General features: G+C 50.4%; 1 protein-coding gene across 1 annotated transcript in view; it reads left to right on the plus strand.

Moving 5' to 3' along the window:
- Positions 1-22,845, plus strand: part of LOC140411162 (polypeptide N-acetylgalactosaminyltransferase 14-like) — a 457,946-nt gene that overhangs the window by 341,683 nt on the left and 93,418 nt on the right. The window lies entirely within an intron of this gene.

The raw sequence follows: 22,845 nt of genomic DNA on the forward strand, positions 1-22,845 counted from the left end.
AGACTAACTCTCTACCTCATGGTGATAGTCCTCACTGGCTTGTGCACTCTAACTATCTCAGTAGCTGTGTCCTGTGAGAGAGGGAGAGTCTTAATGCCCTGTGTGCTTTATAGTGGTGGTGTCCTGTCTGGTGATTGGTTGTTCTGTGTCGTGTGTGTTCATTGGTTATCCTGTGTGTCAATCACTGCCTGTCTGCATCTCATTATATACATGAGTGGATATTATGACATTTCCCCTTTTTGAAGTAAATTTTGGAACGTGGTGATATATATACATGCATGATTATATACAAGTGGTGAGTGAATGAACAGATGTACATGGGAAGGTGTCTATCGTGCAGATACAGAGCAAACCGAACAAAATTTACAAGATTTGAGTCTATAGATTCAGTCTTTGTGGCGGGCGACAAATTCTTGTTGATCGCCTCAGAGGTGGCGGGGGGGACGCCGGCACTTGGACAGGCGGGATTGCTGCCATGTCGGTGGCCTCATGGGGAGGCGGGATCGCTGCCAGATCGGTGGCCTCGTGGTGCGAGGTGTTCGGAGGAGGCATGATGACATGCGAAGAAGTGCGGCCAGGCGGTGAACAGGGAACTTTCCGTAGCGCCCTCCTGTTGCGCCGTAGAATAGAGCCATCATCCATTTGGACAACGAAGGACCTGGGGGCAGCCTGCCTGACGACAATAGCTGGGGCTGACCAACCTCCCTCAGGCAACTGGACGCGAACAACATCGTCTGGAGCCAGCGCAGGTAGATCCGTGGTCTGCGCATCATACGTGATCTTCTGCTGGTCCCTGAATCGCTGCACTTTCTGCAGCACTGTGAGGCGGTCAAGGTCTGGAACGTGGATGGCTGGAACAGTGGTCCTCAGGTTGCGGTTCATGAGCAGCTGCGCCGGAGACAAACCAGTCGACAGAGGGGTTGCTCTGTATGCCAACAGCGCCAGGCTGAAGTCCAAGGCTGAGTCTGCAGCCTTGCACAGCAACCGCTTGACAATATGGACCCCTTTTTCGGCCTTCCCGTTTGATTGCGGGTAATGGGGACTGGATGTGATGTGACTGAAGTGGTAGAATCGTGCAGTCGGACCACTCTTGGCTGTAGAAACATGGGCCGTTGTCACTCATTACTGTGAGTGGTATGCCGTGCCTGGCAAACGTCTCTTTGCAGGCTTTAATCACTGACTTGGACGTGAGGTCCGACAGTTTCACCACTTCCGGGTAGCTGGAGGAGTAGTCGACCAAGAGCACGTAATCACGCCCATTTGCGTGAAAGAGGTCTATCCCCACCTTGGACCATGGAGAAGTCACGATCTCGTGCTGTTGCAGTGTTTCCTTGGGCTGAGCTGGTTGAAATTTCTGGCATGTTGTGCAGTTGAGGACTGTGTTGGCAATTTCCTGGCTGATGCCAGGCCAGTAGACTGCCTGCCGAGCTCTGCTTCGACATTTTCCGACCCCTAGGTGACCTTCATGGATCTGTCTGAGCACCATGGCTTGCATGCTTTGGGGAATGACGATTCTATCTAGTTTAAGATGGATCCCCTCAACAACCTTAACTCGTCCTTAACGTTGAAGAACTGGGGGCTCTGCCCCTTTTGCCAGCCATGGGCAAGGTGTTGCATCACGCGCTGCAGTAGAGGATCTTTGGCAGTTTCTTCGGCAGTATCTGGACAACTCGTCCATCAGTGGCTGGGAGGTTGCTGGCACACAACTGCACCTGTGCCTCGATGTGGCGAATGAAGTCGCCCGGTTCACACGGAGTGGTGATGGATCGGGATAGGGCATCCGCGACGATCAGCTCCTTGCCCGGTGTATAGACGAGTTCAAAGTCATATCGGCGGAGACAAAGAAGAATTCGCTGCAGCCAGGGTGTCATGTCATGTAAATCCTTCTGGATTATGTGGACTAGAGGCCTGTGGTCTGTTTCCACCGTGAACTTCGGCAGACCGTCTACGTAGTCAGGGAACTTGACTATTCCTGTCAGGAGACCCAGAGACTCCTTTTCGATCTGGGCATACCGTTGTTCGGTCGGAGTCATGGCCCTGGAGGCATATGCCACTGGAGCCCAGGACGAGGAATCGTCTCGCTGGAGGAGCACCGCCCCAATGCCGGCCTGGCTTGCGTCTGTGGATATCTTGGTATCCTTGGTTGGGTCAAAGAACACCAGTACTGGGGCTGTGGTGAGCTTCGCCTTCAGCTAAGCCACTCTGCTTGATGTGCGAGGACCGCCTTTTTGTCCTCTGGTGTCTTCATGGCATTGATTGCCAGCACCTTGTCGGCGTCAGGTTGCACACCTTGCTGTGAAATGTGGTCACCCAGAGACTTGATAGCGGACCGCCCACATGAGTATTTGGCCCTGTTGAGCTGGAGGCCATTTTCATGAATCCTCTGGAAAACCTGTTTGAGGCGAACAATGTGATCCTCGGGCGTCGTGGACCAGATGATCACGTCGTCCACATAGACTCGCACCCCCTTGATGCCCTCCATCATTTGCTCCATTATGCGATGAAATACTTCGGTAGCTGAAATGATACCAAAAGGCCTGCGGTTGTAGCAATACCAGCCGAACGGAGTGTTAAACGTGCACAGATTCCGACTGGACTCGTCCAGCTGTATCTGCCAGAAACCGCGGGTGTCCAGCTTGGTAAAGAATTGGGCATGAGCCATCTCACAGGTTATTTCTTCACACTTCGGGATCGGGTAATGCTCTCGCATGATGTTGCGATTCTGGGCCGGGGTTCTCCCCTACCCGGCGGGGCGTGGTGTCCCGGCAGGATGGAGTAGCGGGAACCACTCCGGCGTCGGGCCGCCCCAAAGGTGTGGATTTCTCCTCACCTTGAGGGGCTGGGCCTGCGCCGAAGTGGGCCCACGCCAGCCGGGGCCGAAAGGACTGCGCCGGCCGACGGATGTCCGCGCATGCGCGGGAGCATCGGCTGCTGATGTCATCCCCGCGCATGCGTAGGGGGGTCACTTCCGCATCGCCATCGCGGAGGCTGTGGCCGAGGCGGAAGGAAAAGAGTGCCCCCGCGGCACAGGCCCGCCCGTGGATCGGTGGGCCCCGATCGCGGGCCAGGCCACCGTGGGGGCACCCCCCCCCCCGGGGCCAGATCGCCCAGCGCCCCCCCCCCCCCCCCCCCCCCAGGACCCCAGAGCCCGCCCGCGCCGCCTTGTCCCACCGGGAAGGTTGGTGGTTTGATTCTCGCCGGCGGGACTGGCATGACAGCAGCGGGACTTCGGCCCATCGCGGGCCGGAGAATCGCCGGGGGGGGGGGGCCCGCCAACCGGCGCGGCGCGATTCCCACCCCCGCTGAATTTTCGGTGCCGGAGAATTCAGCAGCTGGCGGGGGCGGAATTCACGCCGCCCCCACTGCGGGGGGGGGGGGGGTCGGAGAATTCCGCCCCAGGTCGTGGGATCAATGCAAATGCGGAGTTCGCCAGAGGGTTTCTTTTTTTTTTAATATGTTTTATTGAAATTTTTTTCCCAAACAACAATTTTTCCCTCTTACAAAGCAAACGCAACAATAACAATACAGAAATTTTTAACAATACACAAGTAACAAAACCCCTTTATCTTTGACCTAAACTAAACTAAACCCCCCCCCCCCCTCCCCCCCCCTTCCCCCTGGGTTGCTGCTGCTGGTCATCTGTCTTCCCTCTAACGTTCCCCTAGGTAGTCGAGAAATGGCTGCCACCGCCTGGTGAACCCTTGAGCCGATCCTCTCAGGGCAAACTTTATCTGCTCCAGTTTAATGAACCCCGCCATATCATTTACCCAGGCCTCCAGTCCGGGGGGTTTCGCCTCCTTCCACATGAGTAGGATCCTGCGCCGGGCTACTAGGGACGCAAAGGCCACGACATCGGCCTCTTTCGCCTCCTGCACTCCCGGCTCTTCCGCAACTCCAAATAGAGCTAACCCCCAGCTTGGTTTGACCCGGGCCTTCACCACCCGCGAAATCACTCCCGTCACTCCCTTCCAATACCCTTCCAGTGCCGGGCACGCCCAAAACATATGTGCATGGTTTGCCGGGCTCCCGCCACACCTCCCACATTTGTCCTCCACTCCAAAGAACCTGCTCAATCTTGCTCCCGTTATGTGTGCTCTATGTAGCACCTTAAATTGAATCAGGCTAAGCCTGGGCATGAGGAAGAGGAATTTACCCTGCTTAGGGCATCAGCCCACATACCCTCCTCTATCTCCTCCCCTAGTTCTTCTTCCCACTTTCCTTTTAGTTCGCCCACCGACTCCTCCCCCTCTTCCCTCATCTCTCTGTAAATCTCTGACACCTTGCCCTCTCCGACCCACACCCCTGAAAGCACCCTGTCCTGTATCCCCTGTGTCGGGAGCAACGGAAATTCCCTCACCTGTTGTCTAGTAAACGCCCTCACCTGCATATATCTCAAGAAATTTCCCCGGGACAACTTATACTTTTCCTCCAATGCTCCCAAGCTCGCAAAAGTCCCATCTATAAATAAATCTCCCACCTTCTGAATTCCCAACTGGTACCAGCTCTGAAATCCTCCATCCATTCTTCCTGGGGCAAACCTATGGTTGTTCCTGATTGGGGACCCCACCAGGGCTCCCCGCACCCCTCTCTGTCACCTCCACTGTCCCCAGATATTCAATGTTGCCGCCACCACCGGGTTCGTGGTAAACTTTTTAGGTGAGATCGGTAGCGGCGCCGTCACCAGCGCCTCTAAACTCGTCCCTTTACAGGACTTTCTCTCCAGTCTTTTCCACGCCGCTCCCTCACCCTCCATCATCCATCTACGTATCATTGCCACATTGGCGGCCCAATAATAATCGCCCAAGTTCGGTAGTGCCAATCCTCCTCTGTCCCTACTACGCTGAAGGAACCCCCTCCTTACTCTCGGGACTTTCCCTGCCCACACGAAGCTCGTGATGCTCCTGTCTATTTTATTAGAAAAGGTCTTAGTGATTAGTATAGGGAGATATTGAAATACAAATAAGAACCTCGGGAGGACCATCATCTTAATTGCTTGCACCCTGCCCGCCAGCGATAGAGGCTGCATGTCCCACCTCTTGAAGTCCTCCTCCATTTGTTCTACCAACCGTGTCAGATTAAGTCTGTGCAAGGTTCCCCAGCTCCTAGCGATCTGAATCCCCAGGTATCGGAAGTTTCTTTCAACTTCCTTAGAGGCAAGCCTTCTATCTCTCTACTCTGGTCCCCTGGATGTATCACAAATAATTCACTCTTCCCCATGTTTAGCCTATACCCCGAGAAATCCCCGAACCCCCTCAAAATTCGCATAACCTCTATCATCCCCCCCGCTGGTTCCGACACGTATAACAATAGGTCATCCGCGTATAACGAGGCTCGGTGCTCTTCTCCCCCTCTAATCACCCCTCTCCATTTCCTGGAGTCTCTCAGCGCCATGGCCAGAGGTTCAATTGCCAACGCGAACAACAATGGAGACAGCGGGCATCCCTGTCTTGTTCCCCTATATAGTCGGAAATACTCCGATCTATGTCGACCTGTAACTACGCTTGCCGTTGGAGCCCCATAAAGAAATCTAACCCAGCTAATAAACCCGTTCCCAAACCCAAACCTCCTTAACACTTCCCATAAATACTCCCACTCCACCCTAACAAATGCCTTCTCTGCGTCCATTGCCGCCACTATCTCTGCCTCCCCCTCCACTGGGGGCATCATTATCACCCCTAATAGTCGTCGCACGTTAACATTCAGTTGTCTCCCTTTTACGAACCCTGTCTGGTCTTCGTGCACCACCCCCGGGACACAGTCCTCTATCCTCGATGCCAGCACCTTTGCCAACAATTTGGCGTCCACGTTCAACAATGAAATGGGTCTATAGGACCCGCACTGCAACGGATCTTTGTCCCTCTTCAAAATTAGCGATATCGTCGCCTCCGACATCATCGGGGGTAGAGTCCCCCCTTCCCTGGCCTCATTGAACGTCCTCGCCATCAACGGGGCCAACAAGTCCACATATTTTCTGTAATACTCCACCGGGAACCCGTCTGGTCCTGGGGCCTTCCCTGCTTGCATGCTTCCCAGTCCCTTAATAACCTCGTCCACCCCAATCGGTGCCCCCAGGCCTGCCACCTCCTGCTCCTCCACTTTCGGGAACCTCAATTGGTCCAGGAACTGCCGCATCCCCTCCTCTCCCTCTGGGGGTTGAGACCTATACAGTTCCTCATAGAAGGTCTTGAACACCTCATTTATCTTTCCTGCCCTTCGCACCGTGTCTCCCCTTTTGTCTCTAATTCCTCCTATCTCCCTCGCTGCTGCCCTCTTTCGCCAGAGGGTTTCTTGACGCAGACCATGGAGCTGACCCAGTCTGTGGGTTCCGTGTCCTTTGAGGTGATGCCCTGGTCTTGGAGCTCTCGTAGCTGCGTTTTCAGACGATCCTTGAGGGGAGCCGGCACCCGGCGTGGTGCATGGATGACTGGGGTGGCATTCGGCTTGAGCAATACCTTGTAGCGATATGGGAGCGTGCCCATCCCATCAAACACACTGTGGTATTGTGTGAGAATGTCGTCTATCTCAGCCTGGAGATTCGCATTGGGCGAGGCAGTCGCCGGTGTCGAGGACATGGCATGAACTCGCTGGACCAGATTTAGGAGTTTGCATGCGCTAGCACCGAGCAGGGATGCCGTGTCAGCCCGGACGATCTCGAATCTCAACATCACCTTGATTGCCTTGTGAGAGACACCTAGCTGGCACGACCCACTGGCAGCTATGGCATTACCATTGTAGTCAAGGAGCTGGCAGGCTGGTGGAAGAATGCTAGGTTGGTCTCGGATGCTGTTGAGGTCCGACTGTGATATGAGGTTTGCAGACGCACCAGTGTCCAATTTAAATCGGATGCGAGACTGGTTGACCGTGATGACGGCACACCACTCGTCGTCAGGATCCACACTGAGGATCGAAAGGCGGTTTGCAGGAGCGGAGGAGACCAGCTCGCGTGTGGTGATGATGCCCACCCGATATGGAGACTCGAGGCAGTCAGCATCGGGGTCCGTTGGGCTGTCTGGATCAGAATCCTGCATGCCTTGCTGTACGCAGCGGACACGTCTGCGCTGCAGCTGGGATCGCTGGCTGTTGTTCGGTGGAGTGGACCTGCAGAAGGCCGCGAAGTGGCCAGGCTTTCCACACTAGACATCGCCTGCCTTTGGCTGGACATTGCTTCTTTAAATGGGCGGAGCCACAATTCAGACACGTCATGACGCTGACGTCCGCACGTTCTGTGCGCCATCGCACATGCGCAGTGCGGTCGGCCGACGTTCGCGCATGCGCCTCAGGGTTTTCGGCCTCATCGTCTACCCGGTTGTGGCGCACATGCGTGGGGACCCAAGAAAAGCGCGCGAAACGGCCACTCTCCTCGATGTTCAAGCCTTGCATTTTCGCCATGGCCTGCACCCTTTCTGCCTCGTGGGAGGCCAGTTTTGCAGTTTCGGCCGCCCTGATGCGGGAGTAGCGATTTCTGGCATGCTCATGGACAATGCACGTTTCGATGGCGATGGAGAGGGTCAACTGTTTGATTTTGAGGGGGTCGGACTGGACCCCGAAAACGATCTGATCCCGGATCATGGAATCAGTCGTCGAGTCATAGTTACATGACTGCGCTAGGATCCAGAGATGGGTCAAGAAGGACTGAAAAGGTTCATCCTTACCCTGAAGCCTCTGTTGGAAGATGTACCGTTCAAAGCTCTCATTCACCTCAATGTCGCAGTGGCTGTCGAATTTCAGCAGAACTGTCTTGAACTTCGTCTTGTCTTCGCCATCGGCAAACGTGAGCGAGTTATAGCTGTGGATGGCGTGATCCCCCGCAGTTGACAGGAACAGCACGATCTTTCTGGCTTCCGATCGTGCCTCGAGGTCGGAGGTCTCGATGTACAGGAGGAACTTTTGTTTGAAGACTTTCCAGTTGGCGCCGAGGTTGCCGGAGATCCGGAGTTGCGAAGGAGGCTGGATCCTTTCCATGCCGCTGGATGGCTGCTTGCTGGTCGTTGCAGATTCACTCGAGGTAGGTTCGTTAGGATTAATAGCACTCTGGTACCATGATGTGTTAAGTAGGTTGGTTCAACGTTGACTGCAACTGGATGCAGTGAAACTAGAAACGGGCTTCTGAACGGGAGATGGTGCAACACTGTTTTATTGAACTTCCCGATTGCTGTACATAGTCTGCTGTGAGTTGACACTCGATCAATCTAACTGATAACCTCCTACTGGCCTGACCAGACTAGCTCTCTACCTCATGGTGATAGTGCTCACTGGCTTGTGCACTCTTACTATCTCAGTAGCTGTGTCCTGTGAGAGAGGGAGAGTCTTAATGCCCTGTGTGCTTTATAATGGTGGGGTCCTGTCTGGTGATTGGTTGTTCTGTGTTGTGTGTGTTCATTGGTTATCCTGTGTGTCAATCACTGCCTGTCTGCATCTCATTATATACATGAGTGGATATTATGTCACAGACGACTGGGAGCAAGTGATCCTGCTCCTGTCACAGTAAAGGGAGTGATCGATCCTGTCTCTCTGTCACAGTCAAGGGAGTGATCGATCCTGTCTCTCTCTCACAATAAAGGGAGTGATCGATGCTGTCTCTCTCACAGTAAAGGGAGTGATCGATCCTGTCTCTCTCACAGTAAAGGGAGTGAGCGATCCGGTCTCCCTCACAGTAAAGGGAGTGATCGATCCTGTCTCTGTCACAGTAAAGGGAGTGATCGATCCTGTCTCTCTCTCACAGTAAAGGGAGTGATCAATCCTGTCTCTCACAGTAAAGGGAGTGATCGATCCTGTCTCTCTCACAGTAAAGGGAGTGATTGATCCTGTCTCTCTCTCACAGTAAAGGGAGTGATCGATCCGGTCTCTCTCTCACAGTAAAGGGAGTGATCGATCCTGTCTCTCTCTCACAGTAAAGGGAGTGACCGATCCTGTCTCTCTCTGTCACAGTAAAGGGAGTGATCGATCCTGTCTCTCACAGTAAAGGGAGTGATCGATCCTGTCTCTCTCACAGTAAAGGGAGTGATCGATCCTGTCTCTCTGTCACAGTCAAGGGAGTGATCGATCCTGTCTCTCTCTCACAATAAAGGGAGTGATCGATGCTGTCTCTCTCACAGTAAAGGGAGTGATCGATCCTGTCTCTCTCACAGTAAAGGGAGTGAGCGATCCGGTCTCCCTCACAGTAAAGGGAGTGATCGATCCTGTCTCTGTCACAGTAAAGGGAGTGATCGATCCTGTCTCTCTCTCACAGTAAAGGGAGTGATCAATCCTGTCTCTCACAGTAAAGGGAGTGATCGATCCTGTCTCTCTCACAGTAAAGGGAGTGATTGATCCTGTCTCTCTCTCACAGTAAAGGGAGTGATCGATCCGGTCTCTCTCTCACAGTAAAGGGAGTGATCGATCCTGTCTCTCTCTCACAGTAAAGGGAGTGACCGATCCTGTCTCTCTCTGTCACAGTAAAGGGAGTGATCGATCCTGTCTCTCACAGTAAAGGGAGTGATCGATCCTGTCTCTCTCACAGTAAAGGGAGTGATTGATCCTGTTTTTCTCTCACAGTAAAGGGAGTGATCGATCCTGTCTCTCTCACAGTAAAGGGAGTGATCGATCCTGTTTTTCTCTCACAGTAAAGGGAGTGATCGATCCTGTCACTCTCTCACAGTAAAGGGAGTGATCGATCCTGCTCCTGTCACAGTAAAGGGAGTGATCGATCCTGTCTCTCTCACAGTAGAGGGAGTGATCGATCCTGTCTCTCTCTCACAGTAAAGGGAGTGATCGATCCTGTCTCTCTCTCACAGTAAAGGGAGTGATCGATCCTGTCTCTCTCTCACAGTAAAGGGAGTGACCAATCGTGTCTCTCTCTGTCACAGTAAAGGGAGTGATCGATCCTGTCTCTCTCACAGTAAAGGGAGTGATCGATCCTGTCTCTCTCTCACAGTAAAGGAGTGATCGATCCTGTCTCTCTCTCACAGTAAAGGGAGTGATCGATCCTGCTCCTGTCACAGTAAAGGGAGTGATCAATCCTGTCTCTCTCACAGTAAAGTGAGTGATCGATCCTGTCTCTCTCTCACAGTAAAGGGAGTGATCGATCCGGTCTCTCTCTCACAGTAAAGGGAGTGATCGATCCTGTCTCTCTCTCACAGTAAAGGGAGTGACCGATCCTGTCTCTCTCTGTCACAGTAAAGGGAGTGATCGATCCTGTCTCTCTCACAGTAAAGGGCGTGATCGATCCTGCCTCTCTCTCACAGTAAAGGGAGTGATCGATGCTGTCTCTCTCACAGTAAAGGGAGTGATCGATGCTATCTCTCTCACAGTAAAGGGAGTGATCGATCCTGTCTCTCTCTCACAGTAAAGGGAGTGATCGATGCTATCTCTCTCACAATAAAGGGAGTGATCGATGCTATCTCTCTCACAGTAAAGGGAGTGATCGATCCTGTCTCTCTCTCACAGTAAAGGAGTGATCGATCCTGTCTCTCTCTCACAGTAAAGGGAGTAATCGATCCTGCTCCTGTCACAGTAAAGGGAGTGATCGATCCTGTCTCTCTCACAGTAAAGGGAGTGATCGATCCTGTCTCTCTCTGTCACAGTAAAGGGAGTGATCGATGCTATCTCTCACACAGTAAAGGGAGTGATCGATCCTGTCTCTCTCTCACAGTAAAGGGAGAGATCGATCCTGTCTCTCTCTCACAGTAAAGGGAGTGATCGATCCTGTCTCTCTCTCTCACAGTAAAGGGAGAGATCGATCCTGTCTCTCTCTCACAGTAAAGGGAGTGATCGATCCTGTCTCTCTCACACAGTAAAGGGAGTGATCGATCCTATCTCTCTCTCACAGTAAAGGGAGAGATCGATCCTGTCTCTCTCACAGTAAAGGGAGTGATCGATCCTGTCTCTCTCTCACAGTAAAGGGAGAGATCGATCCTGTCTCTCTCTCACAGTAAAGGGAGTGATCGATGCTGTCTCTCACAGTAAAGGGAGTGATCGATGCTATCTCTCTCACAGTAAAGGGAGTGATCGATCCTGTCTCTCTCTCACAGTAAAGGGAGAGATCGATCCTGTCTCTCTCTCACAGTAAAGGGAGTGATCGATCCTGTCTCTCTCTCACAGTAAAGGGAGTGACCGATCCTGTCTCTCTCTGTCACAGTAAAGGGAGTGATCGATGCTATCTCTCTCACAGTAAAGGGAGTGATCGATCCTGTCTCTCTCTCACAGTAAAGGTAGAGATCGATCCTGTCTCTCTCTCACAGAAAAGGGATTGATCGATCCTGTCTCTCTCTCTCACAGTAAAGGGAGTGATCGATCCTGTCTCTCTCTCACAGTAAAGGGAGTGATCGATCCTGTCTCACTGTCACAGTAAAGGGAGTGATCGATCCTGTCTCTCTCTCACAGTAAAGGGAGTGATCGATCCTGTCTCTCTCTGTCACAGTAAAGGGAGTGATCGATTCTGTCTCTCTCTCACAGTAAAGGGAGTGATCGATCCTGTCTCTCTGTCACAGTAAAGGGAGTGATCGATCCTGTCTCTCTCTCACAGTAAAGGGAGTGATCGATCCTGTCTCTCTCTCTCACAGTAAAGGGAGTGATCGATCCTGTCTCTCTCTCACAGTAAAGGGAGTAATCGATCCTGCTCCTGTCACAGTAAAGGGAGTGATCGATCCTGTCTCTCTCACAGTAAAGGGAGTGATCGATCCTGTCTCTCTCTCACAGTAAAGGGAGTGATCGATCCGGTCTCTCTCTCACAGTAAAGAGAGTGATCGATCCGGTCTCTCTCTCACAGTAAAGGGAGTGATCGATCCTGTCTCTCTCTCACAGTAAAGGGAGTGACCGATCCTGTCTCTCTCTGTCACAGTAAAGGGAGTGATCGATCCTGTCTCTCTCTCACAGTAAAGGAGTAATCGATCCTGCTCCTGTCACAGTAAAGGGAGTGATCGATCCTGTCTCTCTCACAGTAAAGGGAGTGATCGATCCTGTCTCTCTCTCACAGTCAAGGGAGTGATCGATCCGGTCTCTCTCTCACAGTAAAGAGAGTGATCGACCCGGTCTCTCTCTCACAGTAAAGGGAGTGATCGATCCTGTCTCTCTCTCACAGTAAAGGAAGTGATCGATGCTGTCTCTCACAGTAAAGGGAGTGATTGATGCTATCTCTCTCACAGTAAAGGGAGTGATCGATCCTGTCTCTCTCTCACAGTAAAGGGAGAGATCGATCCTGTCTCTCTCTGTCACAGTAAAGGGAGTGATCGATCCTGTCTCTCTCTCACAGTAAAGGGAGTGATCGATCCTGTCTCTCTCTGTCACAGTAAAGGGAGTGATCGATCCTGTCTCTCTCTCACAGTAAAGGGAGTGATCGATCCTGTCTCTCTGTCACAGTAAAGGGAGTGATCGATCCTGTCTCTCTCTCACAGTAAAGGGAGTGATCGATCCTGTCTCTCTCTCTCACAGTAAAGGGAGTGATCGATCCTGTCTCTCTCTCACAGTAAAGGGAGTAATCGATCCTGCTCCTGTCACAGTAAAGGGAGTGATCGATCCTGTCTCTCTCACAGTAAAGGGAGTGATCGATCCTGTCTCTCTCTCACAGTAAAGGGAGTGATCGATCCGGTCTCTCTCTCACAGTAAAGAGAGTGATCGATCCGGTCTCTCTCTCACAGTAAAGGGAATGATCGATCCTGTCTCTCTCTCTCAGTAAAGGGAGTGATCGATCCTGTCTCTCTGTCACAGTAAAGGGAGTGATCGATCCTGTCTCTCTCTCACAGTAAAGGGAGTGATCGATCCTGTCTCTCTGTCACAATAAAGGGAGTGATCGATCCTGTCTCTCTCACAGTAAAGGGAGTGATCGATCCTGTCTCTGTCACAGTAAAGGGAGTGATCGATGCTGTCTCTCTCTCACAGTAAAGGGAATGATCGATCCTGTCTCTGTCACAGTAAAGGGAGTGATCGATGCTATCTCTCACACAGTAAAGGGAGTGATCGATCCTATCTCTCTCACAGTAAAGGGAGTGATCGATCCTCTCTCAATCACAGAAAAGGGAGGGATCGATCCTGTCTCTCTCACAGATATAGGACAGAGGTCAGAGGTAGTTTCTTTACGCAAAGAGTAGTAAAGCCGTGGAATGCCCCACCTACTACAGTCGTGAACTCGCCAACATTGAGGGCATTTAAAACTTTATTGGATAAACATATGGATGATAATGGCATAGTGTAGGTTAGATGGCTTTTGTTTCGGTGCAACGTTGTGGGCTGAAGGGCCTGTACTGCGCTGTATCGTTCAATGTTCTATGTTCTATGAGTGATCGATGCTGTCTCTCTCTCACAGTAAAGGGAGTGATCGATCCTGTCTCTCTCTGTCACAGTAAAGGGAGTGATCGATCCTGTCTCTCTCACAGTAAAGGGCGTGATCGATCCTGTCTCTGTCACAGTAAAGGGAGTGATCGATCCTGTCTCTCTCTCACAGTAAAGGGAGTGATCGATCCTGTCTCTCTCTGTCACAGTAAAGGGAGTGATCGATGCTATCTCTCACACAGTAAAGGGAGTGATCGATCCTGTCTCTCTCTCACAGTAAAGGGAGTGATCGATCCTGTCTCTGTCACAGTAAAGGGAGTGATCGATCCTGTCTCTCTCTCACAGTAAAGGGAGTGATCGATCCTGTCTCTCTCTCACAGTAAAGGGAGTGATCGATCCTGTCTCTCTGTCACAGTAAAGGGAGTGATCGATCCTGTCTCGCTCTCACAGTAAAGGGAGTGATCGATCCTGTCTCTCTCTCTCACAGTAAAGGGAGTGATCGATCCTGTCTCTCTCTCACAGTAAAGGGAGTAATCGATCCTGCTCCTGTCACAGTAAAGGGAGTGATCGATCCTGTCTCTCTCACAGTAAAGGGAGTGATCGATCCTGTCTCTCTCTCACAGTAAAGGGAGTGATCGATCCGGTCTCTCTCTCACAGTAAAGAGAGTGATCGATCCGGTCTCTCTCTCACAGTAAAGGGAATGATCGATCCTGTCTCTGTCACAGTAAAGGGAGTGATCGATGCTATCTCTCACACAGTAAAGGGAGTGATCGAGCCTATCTCTCTCACAGTAAAGGGAGTGATCGATCCTCTCTCAATCACAGAAAAGGGAGGGATCGATCCTGTCTCTCTCACAGATATAGGACAGAGGTCAGAGGTAGTTTCTTTACGCAAAGAGTAGTAAAGCCGTGGAATGCCCCACCTACTACAGTCGTGAACTCGCCAACATTGAGGGAATTTAAAACTTTATTGGATAAACATATGGATGATAATGGCATAGTGTAGGTTAGTTGGCTTTTATTTCGGTGCAACATTGTGGGCTGAAGGGCCTGTACTGCGCTGTATCGTTCAATGTTCTATGTTCTATGAGTGATCGATGCTGTCTCTCTCTCACAGTAAAGGGAGTGATCGATCCTGTCTCTCTCTGTCACAGTAAAGGGAGTGATCGATCCTGTCTCTTTCACAGTAAAGGGCGTGATCGATCCTGTCTCTGTCACAGTAAAGGGAGTGATCGATCCTGTCTCTCTCTCACAGTAAAGGGAGTGATCGATCCTGTCTCTCTCTGTCACAGTAAAGGGAGTGATCGATGCTATCTCTCACACAGTAAAGGGAGTGATCGATCCTGTCTCTCTCTCACAGTAAAGGGAGTGATCGATCCTGTCTCTGTCACAGTAAAGGGAGTGATCGATCCTGTCTCTCTCTCACAGTAAAGGGAGTGATCGTTCCTGTCTCTCTCTGTCACAGTAAAGGGAGTGATCGATGCTATCTCTCACACAGTAAAGGGAGTGATCGATCCTGTCTCTCTCTCACAGTAAAGGGAGAGATCGATCCTGTCTCTCTCTCACAGTAAAGGGAGTGATCAATCCTGTCTCTCTCTCACAGTAAAGGGAGTGATCGATCCTGTCTCTCTCTCACAGTAAAGGGAGTGATCAATCCTGTCTCTCTCTGTCACAGTAAAGGGAGTGATCGATCCTGTCTCTCTCTCACAGTAAAGGGAGTGATCGATCCTGTCTCTCTCTCACAGTAAAGGGAGTGATCGATGCTATCTCTCACACAGTAAAGGGAGTGATCGATCCTGTCTCTCTCTCACAGTAAAGGGAGCGATCGATCCTGTCTCTCTCACAGTAAAGGGAGTGATCGATCCTGTCTCTCTCTCACAGTAAAGGGAGTGATCGATCCTGTCTCTCTCTCACAGTAAAGGGAGTGATCGATCCTGTCGCTCTCTCACAGTAAAGGGAGTGATCGATCCTGTCTCTCTGTCACAGTAAAGGGAGTGATCGATCCTGTCTCTCTCTGCACAGTAAAGGGGGTGATCGATCCTGTCTCTCTCACAGTAAAGGGAGTGATCGATCCGGTCTCTCTCTCACAGTAAAGGGAGTGATCGATCCTGTCTCTCTCACAGTAAAGGGAGTGATCGATCCTGTCTCTCTCACAGTAAAGGGAGTGATCGATCCGGTCTCTCTCTCACAGTAAAGGGAGTGATCGATCCTGTCTCTCTCTGCACAGTAAAGGGGGTGATCGATCCTGTCTCTCTCACAGTAAAGGGAGTGATCGATCCGGTCTCTCTCTCACAGTAAAGGGAGTGATCGATCCTGTCTCTCTCACAGTAAAGGGAGTGATCGATCCTGTCTCTCTCACAGTAAAGGGAGTGATCGATCCTGGCTCTCTCTCACAGTAAAGGGAGTGATCGATCCTTTCTCTCTCACACAGTAAAGGGAGTGATCGATCCTGTCTCTCTCTCACAGTAAAGGGAGTGATCGATCCTGTCTCTCTGTCACAGTCAAGGGAGTGATCGATCCTGTCTCTCTCACAGTAAAGGGAGTGATCGATCCTGTCTCTCTCACACAGTAAAGGGAGTGATCGATCCTGTCTCTCTCACAGTAAAGGGAGTGATCGATCCTGTCTCTCTCTCACAGTAAAGGGAGTGATCGATCCTGTCTCTCTCTCACAGTAAAGGGAGTGATCGATCCTGTCTCTCTCACAGTAAAGGGAGTGATCGATCCTGTCTCTCTCTCACAGTAAAGGAAGTGATCGATCCTGTCTCTCTCTCACAATAAAGGGAGTGATCGGTGCTATCTCTCTCACAGTAAAGGGAGTGATCGATCCTGTCTCTCTCACAGTTAAGGGAGTGATCGATCCTGTCTCTGTCACAGTAAAGGGAGTGATCGATGCTGTCTCTCTCACAGTAAAGGGAGTGATCGATCCTGTCTCTCTCACAGTAAAGGGAGTGATCGATCCTATCTCACTCACAGTAAAGGGAGTGATCGATCCTTTCTCAATCACAGAAAAGGGAGTGATCGATCCTGTCTCTCTCACAGTAAAGGGAGTGATCGATCCTATCTCACTCACAGTAAAGGGAGTGATCGATCCTGTCGCTCTCTCAGATATAGGACAGAGGTCAGAGGTAGTTTCTTTACGCAAAGAGTAGTGAGGCCGTGGAATGCCCCACCTACTACAGTAGTGAACTCGCCAACATTGAGGGCATTTAAAACTTTATTGGATAAACATATGGATGATAATGGCATAGTGTAGGTGAGATGGCTTTTGTTTCGGTGCAACATCGTGGGCCGAAGGGCCTGTACTGCGCTGTATCGTTCAATGTTCTATGAGTGATCGATTCTGTCTCTCTCTCACAGTAAAGGGAGTGATCGATCCTGTCTCTGTCACAGTAAAGGGAGTTATCGATGCTATCTCTCTCACAGTAAAGGGAGTGATCGATCCTGTCTCTCTCTGTCACAGTAAAGGAAGTGATCGATCCTGTCTCTCTCTCACAGTAAAGGGAGTGATCGATCCTGTCTCTCTGTCACAGTAAAGGGAGTGATCGATCCTGTCTCTCTCTCACTGTAAAGGGAGTGATCGATCCTGTCTCTCTGTCACAGTAAAGGGAGTGATCGATCCTGTCTCTCTCTCACAGTAAAGGGAGTGATCGATGCTGTCTCTCTCTCACAGTAAAGGGAGTGATCGATCCAGTCTCTCTCTGTCACAGTAAAGGGAGTGATCGATGCTATCTCTCACACAGTAAAGGGAGTGATCGATCCTGTCTCTCTCTCACAGTAAAGGGAGTGATCGATCCTGTCTCTCTCTCACAGTAAAGGGAGTGATCGATCCTGTCTCTGTCACAGTAAAGGGAGTGATCGATGCTGTCTCTCTCTCACAGTAAAGGGAGTGATCGATCCTGTCTCTCTCTGTCACAGTAAAGGGAGTGATCGATGCTATCTCTCACACAGTAAAGGGAGTGAACGATCCTGTCTCTCTCTCACAGTAAAGGGAGTGATCGATGCTGTCTCTCTCTCACAGTAAAGGGAGTGATCGATCCTGTCTCTCTCTCACAGTAAAGGGAGTGATCGATCCTGTCTCTCTCTCACAGTAAAGGGAGTGATCGATCCTGTCTCTCTCTCACAGTAAAGGGAGTGATCGATCCTGTCTCTCTCTCACAGTAAAGGGAGTGATCGATGCTATCTCTCTCACAGTAAAGGGAGTGATCGATCCTGTCTCTCTCACACAGTAAAGGGAGTGATCGATCCTGTCTCTCTCTCACAGTAAAGGGAGTGATCGATCCTGTCTCTCTCTCACAGTAAAGGGAGTGATCGATCCTGTCTCTCTCTCACAGTAAAGGGAGTGATCGATCCTGTCTCTGTCACAGTAAAGGGAGTGATCGATGCTGTCTCTCTCTCACAGTAAAGGGAGTGATCGATCCTGTCTCTCTCTGTCACAGTAAAGGGAGTGATCGATGCTATCTCTCACACAGTAAAGGGAGTGATCGATCCTGTCTCTCTCTCACAGTAAAGGGAGTGATCGATGCTGTCTCTCTCTTACAGTAAAGGGAGTGATCGATCCTGTCTCTCTCTGTCACAGTAAAGGGAGTGATCGATGCTATCTCTCACACAGTAAAGGGAGTGATCGATCCTGTCTCTCTCTCACAGTAAAGGGAGAGATCGATCCTGTCTCTCTCTCACAGTAAAGGGAGTGATCGATCCTGTCTCTCTCTCTCACAGTAAAGGGAGAGATCGATCCTGTCTCTCTCTCACAGTAAAGGGAGTGATCGATCCTGTCTCTCTCACACAGTAAAGGGAGTGATCGATCCTATCTCTCTCTCACAGTAAAGGGAGAGATCGATCCTGTCTCTCTCACAGTAAAGGGAGTGATCGATCCTGTCTCTCTCTCACAGTAAAGGGAGAGATCGATCCTGTCTCTCTCTCACAGTAAAGGGAGTGATCGATGCTGTCTCTCACAGTAAAGGGAGTGATCGATGCTATCTCTCTCACAGTAAAGGGAGTGATCGATCCTGTCTCTCTCTCACAGTAAAGGGAGAGATCGATCCTGTCTCTCTCTCACAGTAAAGGGAGTGATCGATCCTGTCTCTCTCTCACAGTAAAGGGAGTGACCGATCCTGTCTCTCTCTGTCACAGTAAAGGGAGTGATCGATGCTATCTCTCTCACAGTAAAGGGAGTGATCGATCCTGTCTCTCTCTCACAGTAAAGGTAGAGATCGATCCTGTCTCTCTCTCACAGAAAAGGGATTGATCGATCCTGTCTCTCTCTCTCACAGTAAAGGGAGTGATCGATCCTGTCTCTCTCTCACAGTAAAGGGAGTGATCGATCCTGTCTCACTGTCACAGTAAAGGGAGTGATCGATCCTGTCTCTCTCTCACAGTAAAGGGAGTGATCGATCCTGTCTCTCTCTGTCACAGTAAAGGGAGTGATCGATTCTGTCTCTCTCTCACAGTAAAGGGAGTGATCGATCCTGTCTCTCTGTCACAGTAAAGGGAGTGATCGATCCTGTCTCTCTCTCACAGTAAAGGGAGTGATCGATCCTGTCTCTCTCTCTCACAGTAAAGGGAGTGATCGATCCTGTCTCTCTCTCACAGTAAAGGGAGTAATCGATCCTGCTCCTGTCACAGTAAAGGGAGTGATCGATCCTGTCTCTCTCACAGTAAAGGGAGTGATCGATCCTGTCTCTCTCTCACAGTAAAGGGAGTGATCGATCCGGTCTCTCTCTCACAGTAAAGAGAGTGATCGATCCGGTCTCTCTCTCACAGTAAAGGGAGTGATCGATCCTGTCTCTCTCTCACAGTAAAGGGAGTGACCGATCCTGTCTCTCTCTGTCACAGTAAAGGGAGTGATCGATCCTGTCTCTCTCTCACAGTAAAGGAGTAATCGATCCTGCTCCTGTCACAGTAAAGGGAGTGATCGATCCTGTCTCTCTCACAGTAAAGGGAGTGATCGATCCTGTCTCTCTCTCACAGTCAAGGGAGTGATCGATCCGGTCTCTCTCTCACAGTAAAGAGAGTGATCGACCCGGTCTCTCTCTCACAGTAAAGGGAGTGATCGATCCTGTCTCTCTCTCACAGTAAAGGAAGTGATCGATGCTGTCTCTCACAGTAAAGGGAGTGATTGATGCTATCTCTCTCACAGTAAAGGGAGTGATCGATCCTGTCTCTCTCTCACAGTAAAGGGAGAGATCGATCCTGTCTCTCTCTGTCACAGTAAAGGGAGTGATCGATCCTGTCTCTCTCTCACAGTAAAGGGAGTGATCGATCCTGTCTCTCTCTGTCACAGTAAAGGGAGTGATCGATCCTGTCTCTCTCTCACAGTAAAGGGAGTGATCGATCCTGTCTCTCTGTCACAGTAAAGGGAGTGATCGATCCTGTCTCTCTCTCACAGTAAAGGGAGTGATCGATCCTGTCTCTCTCTCTCACAGTAAAGGGAGTGATCGATCCTGTCTCTCTCTCACAGTAAAGGGAGTAATCGATCCTGCTCCTGTCACAGTAAAGGGAGTGATCGATCCTGTCTCTCTCACAGTAAAGGGAGTGATCGATCCTGTCTCTCTCTCACAGTAAAGGGAGTGATCGATCCGGTCTCTCTCTCACAGTAAAGAGAGTGATCGATCCGGTCTCTCTCTCACAGTAAAGGGAATGATCGATCCTGTCTCTCTCTCTCAGTAAAGGGAGTGATCGATCCTGTCTCTCTGTCACAGTAAAGGGAGTGATCGATCCTGTCTCTCTCTCACAGTAAAGGGAGTGATCGATCCTGTCTCTCTGTCACAATAAAGGGGGTGATCGATCCTGTCTCTCTCACAGTAAAGGGAGTGATCGATCCTGTCTCTGTCACAGTAAAGGGAGTGATCGATGCTGGCTCTCTCTCACAGTAAAGGGAATGATCGATCCTGTCTCTGTCACAGTAAAGGGAGTGATCGATGCTATCTCTCACACAGTAAAGGGAGTGATCGATCCTATCTCTCTCACAGTAAAGGGAGTGATCGATCCTCTCTCAATCACAGAAAAGGGAGGGATCGATCCTGTCTCTCTCACAGATATAGGACAGAGGTCAGAGGTAGTTTCTTTACGCAAAGAGTAGTAAAGCCGTGGAATGCCCCACCTACTACAGTCGTGAACTCGCCAACATTGAGGGCATTTAAAACTTTATTGGATAAACATATGGATGATAATGGCATAGTGTAGGTTAGATGGCTTTTGTTTCGGTGCAACGTTGTGGGCTGAAGGGCCTGTACTGCGCTGTATCGTTCTATGTTCTATGAGTGATCGATGCTGTCTCTCTCTCACAGTAAAGGGAGTGATCGATCCTGTCTCTCTCTGTCACAGTAAAGGGAGTGATCGATCCTGTCTCTCTCACAGTAAAGGGCGTGATCGATCCTGTCTCTGTCACAGTAAAGGGAGTGATCGATCCTGTCTCTCTCTCACAGTAAAGGGAGTGATCGATCCTGTCTCTCTCTGTCACAGTAAAGGGAGTGATCGATGCTATCTCTCACACAGTAAAGGGAGTGATCGATCCTGTCTCTCTCTCACAGTAAAGGGAGTGATCGATCCTGTCTCTGTCACAGTAAAGGGAGTGATCGATCCTGTCTCTCTCTCACAGTAAAGGGAGTGATCGATCCTGTCTCTCTCTCACAGTAAAGGGAGTGATCGATCCTGTCTCTCTGTCACAGTAAAGGGAGTGATCGATCCTGTCTCGCTCTCACAGTAAAGGGAGTGATCGATCCTGTCTCTCTCTCTCACAGTAAAGGGAGTGATCGATCCTGTCTCTCTCTCACAGTAAAGGGAGTAATCGATCCTGCTCCTGTCACAGTAAAGGGAGTGATCGATCCTGTCTCTCTCACAGTAAAGGGAGTGATCGATCCTGTCTCTCTCTCACAGTAAAGGGAGTGATCGATCCGGTCTCTCTCTCACAGTAAAGAGAGTGATCGATCCGGTCTCTCTCTCACAGTAAAGGGAATGATCGATCCTGTCTCTGTCACAGTAAAGGGAGTGATCGATGCTATCTCTCACACAGTAAAGGGAGTGATCGAGCCTATCTCTCTCACAGTAAAGGGAGTGATCGATCCTCTCTCAATCACAGAAAAGGGAGGGATCGATCCTGTCTCTCTCACAGATATAGGACAGAGGTCAGAGGTAGTTTCTTTACGCAAAGAGTAGTAAAGCCGTGGAATGCCCCACCTACTACAGTCGTGAACTCGCCAACATTGAGGGAATTTAAAACTTTATTGGATAAACATATGGATGATAATGGCATAGTGTAGGTTAGTTGGCTTTTATTTCGGTGCAACGTTGTGGGCTGAAGGGCCTGTACTGCGCTGTATCGTTCAATGTTCTATGTTCTATGAGTGATCGATGCTGTCTCTCTCTCACAGTAAAGGGAGTGATCGATCCTGTCTCTCTCTGTCACAGTAAAGGGAGTGATCGATCCTGTCTCTTTCACAGTAAAGGGCGTGATCGATCCTGTCTCTGTCACAGTAAAGGGAGTGATCGATCCTGTCTCTCTCTCACAGTAAAGGGAGTGATCGATCCTGTCTCTCTCTGTCACAGTAAAGGGAGTGATCGATGCTATCTCTCACACAGTAAAGGGAGTGATCGATCCTGTCTCTCTCTCACAGTAAAGGGAGTGATCGATCCTGTCTCTGTCACAGTAAAGGGAGTGATCGATCCTGTCTCTCTCTCACAGTAAAGGGAGTGATCGTTCCTGTCTCTCTCTGTCACAGTAAAGGGAGTGATCGATGCTATCTCTCACACAGTAAAGGGAGTGATCGATCCTGTCTCTCTCTCACAGTAAAGGGAGAGATCGATCCTGTCTCTCTCTCACAGTAAAGGGAGTGATCGATCCTGTCTCTCTCTCACAGTAAAGGGAGTGATCGATCCTGTCTCTCTCTCACAGTAAAGGGAGTGATCAATCCTGTCTCTCTCTGTCACAGTAAAGGGAGTGATCGATCCTGTCTCTCTCTCACAGTAAAGGGAGTGATCGATCCTGTCTCTCTCTCACAGTAAAGGGAGTGATCGATGCTATCTCTCACACAGTAAAGGGAGTGATCGATCCTGTCTCTCTCTCACAGTAAAGGGAGCGATCGATCCTGTCTCTCTCACAGTAAAGGGAGTGATCGATCCTGTCTCTCTCTCACAGTAAAGGGAGTGATCGATCCTGTCTCTCTCTCACAGTAAAGGGAGTGATCGATCCTGTCGCTCTCTCACAGTAAAGGGAGTGATCGATCCTGTCTCTCTGTCACAGTAAAGGGAGTGATCGATCCTGTCTCTCTCTGCACAGTAAAGGGGGTGATCGATCCTGTCTCTCTCACAGTAAAGGGAGTGATCGATCCGGTCTCTCTCTCACAGTAAAGGGAGTGATCGATCCTGTCTCTCTCACAGTAAAGGGAGTGATCGATCCTGTCTCTCTCACAGTAAAGGGAGTGATCGATCCGGTCTCTCTCTCACAGTAAAGGGAGTGATCGATCCTGTCTCTCTCTGCACAGTAAAGGGGGTGATCGATCCTGTCTCTCTCACAGTAAAGGGAGTGATCGATCCGGTCTCTCTCTCACAGTAAAGGGAGTGATCGATCCTGTCTCTCTCACAGTAAAGGGAGTGATCGATCCT

The sequence above is a fragment of the Scyliorhinus torazame genome, chromosome 4 (genome assembly GCF_047496885.1).
Source record: "Scyliorhinus torazame isolate Kashiwa2021f chromosome 4, sScyTor2.1, whole genome shotgun sequence".
Classification (NCBI taxonomy): Eukaryota; Metazoa; Chordata; class Chondrichthyes; order Carcharhiniformes; family Scyliorhinidae; genus Scyliorhinus; species Scyliorhinus torazame.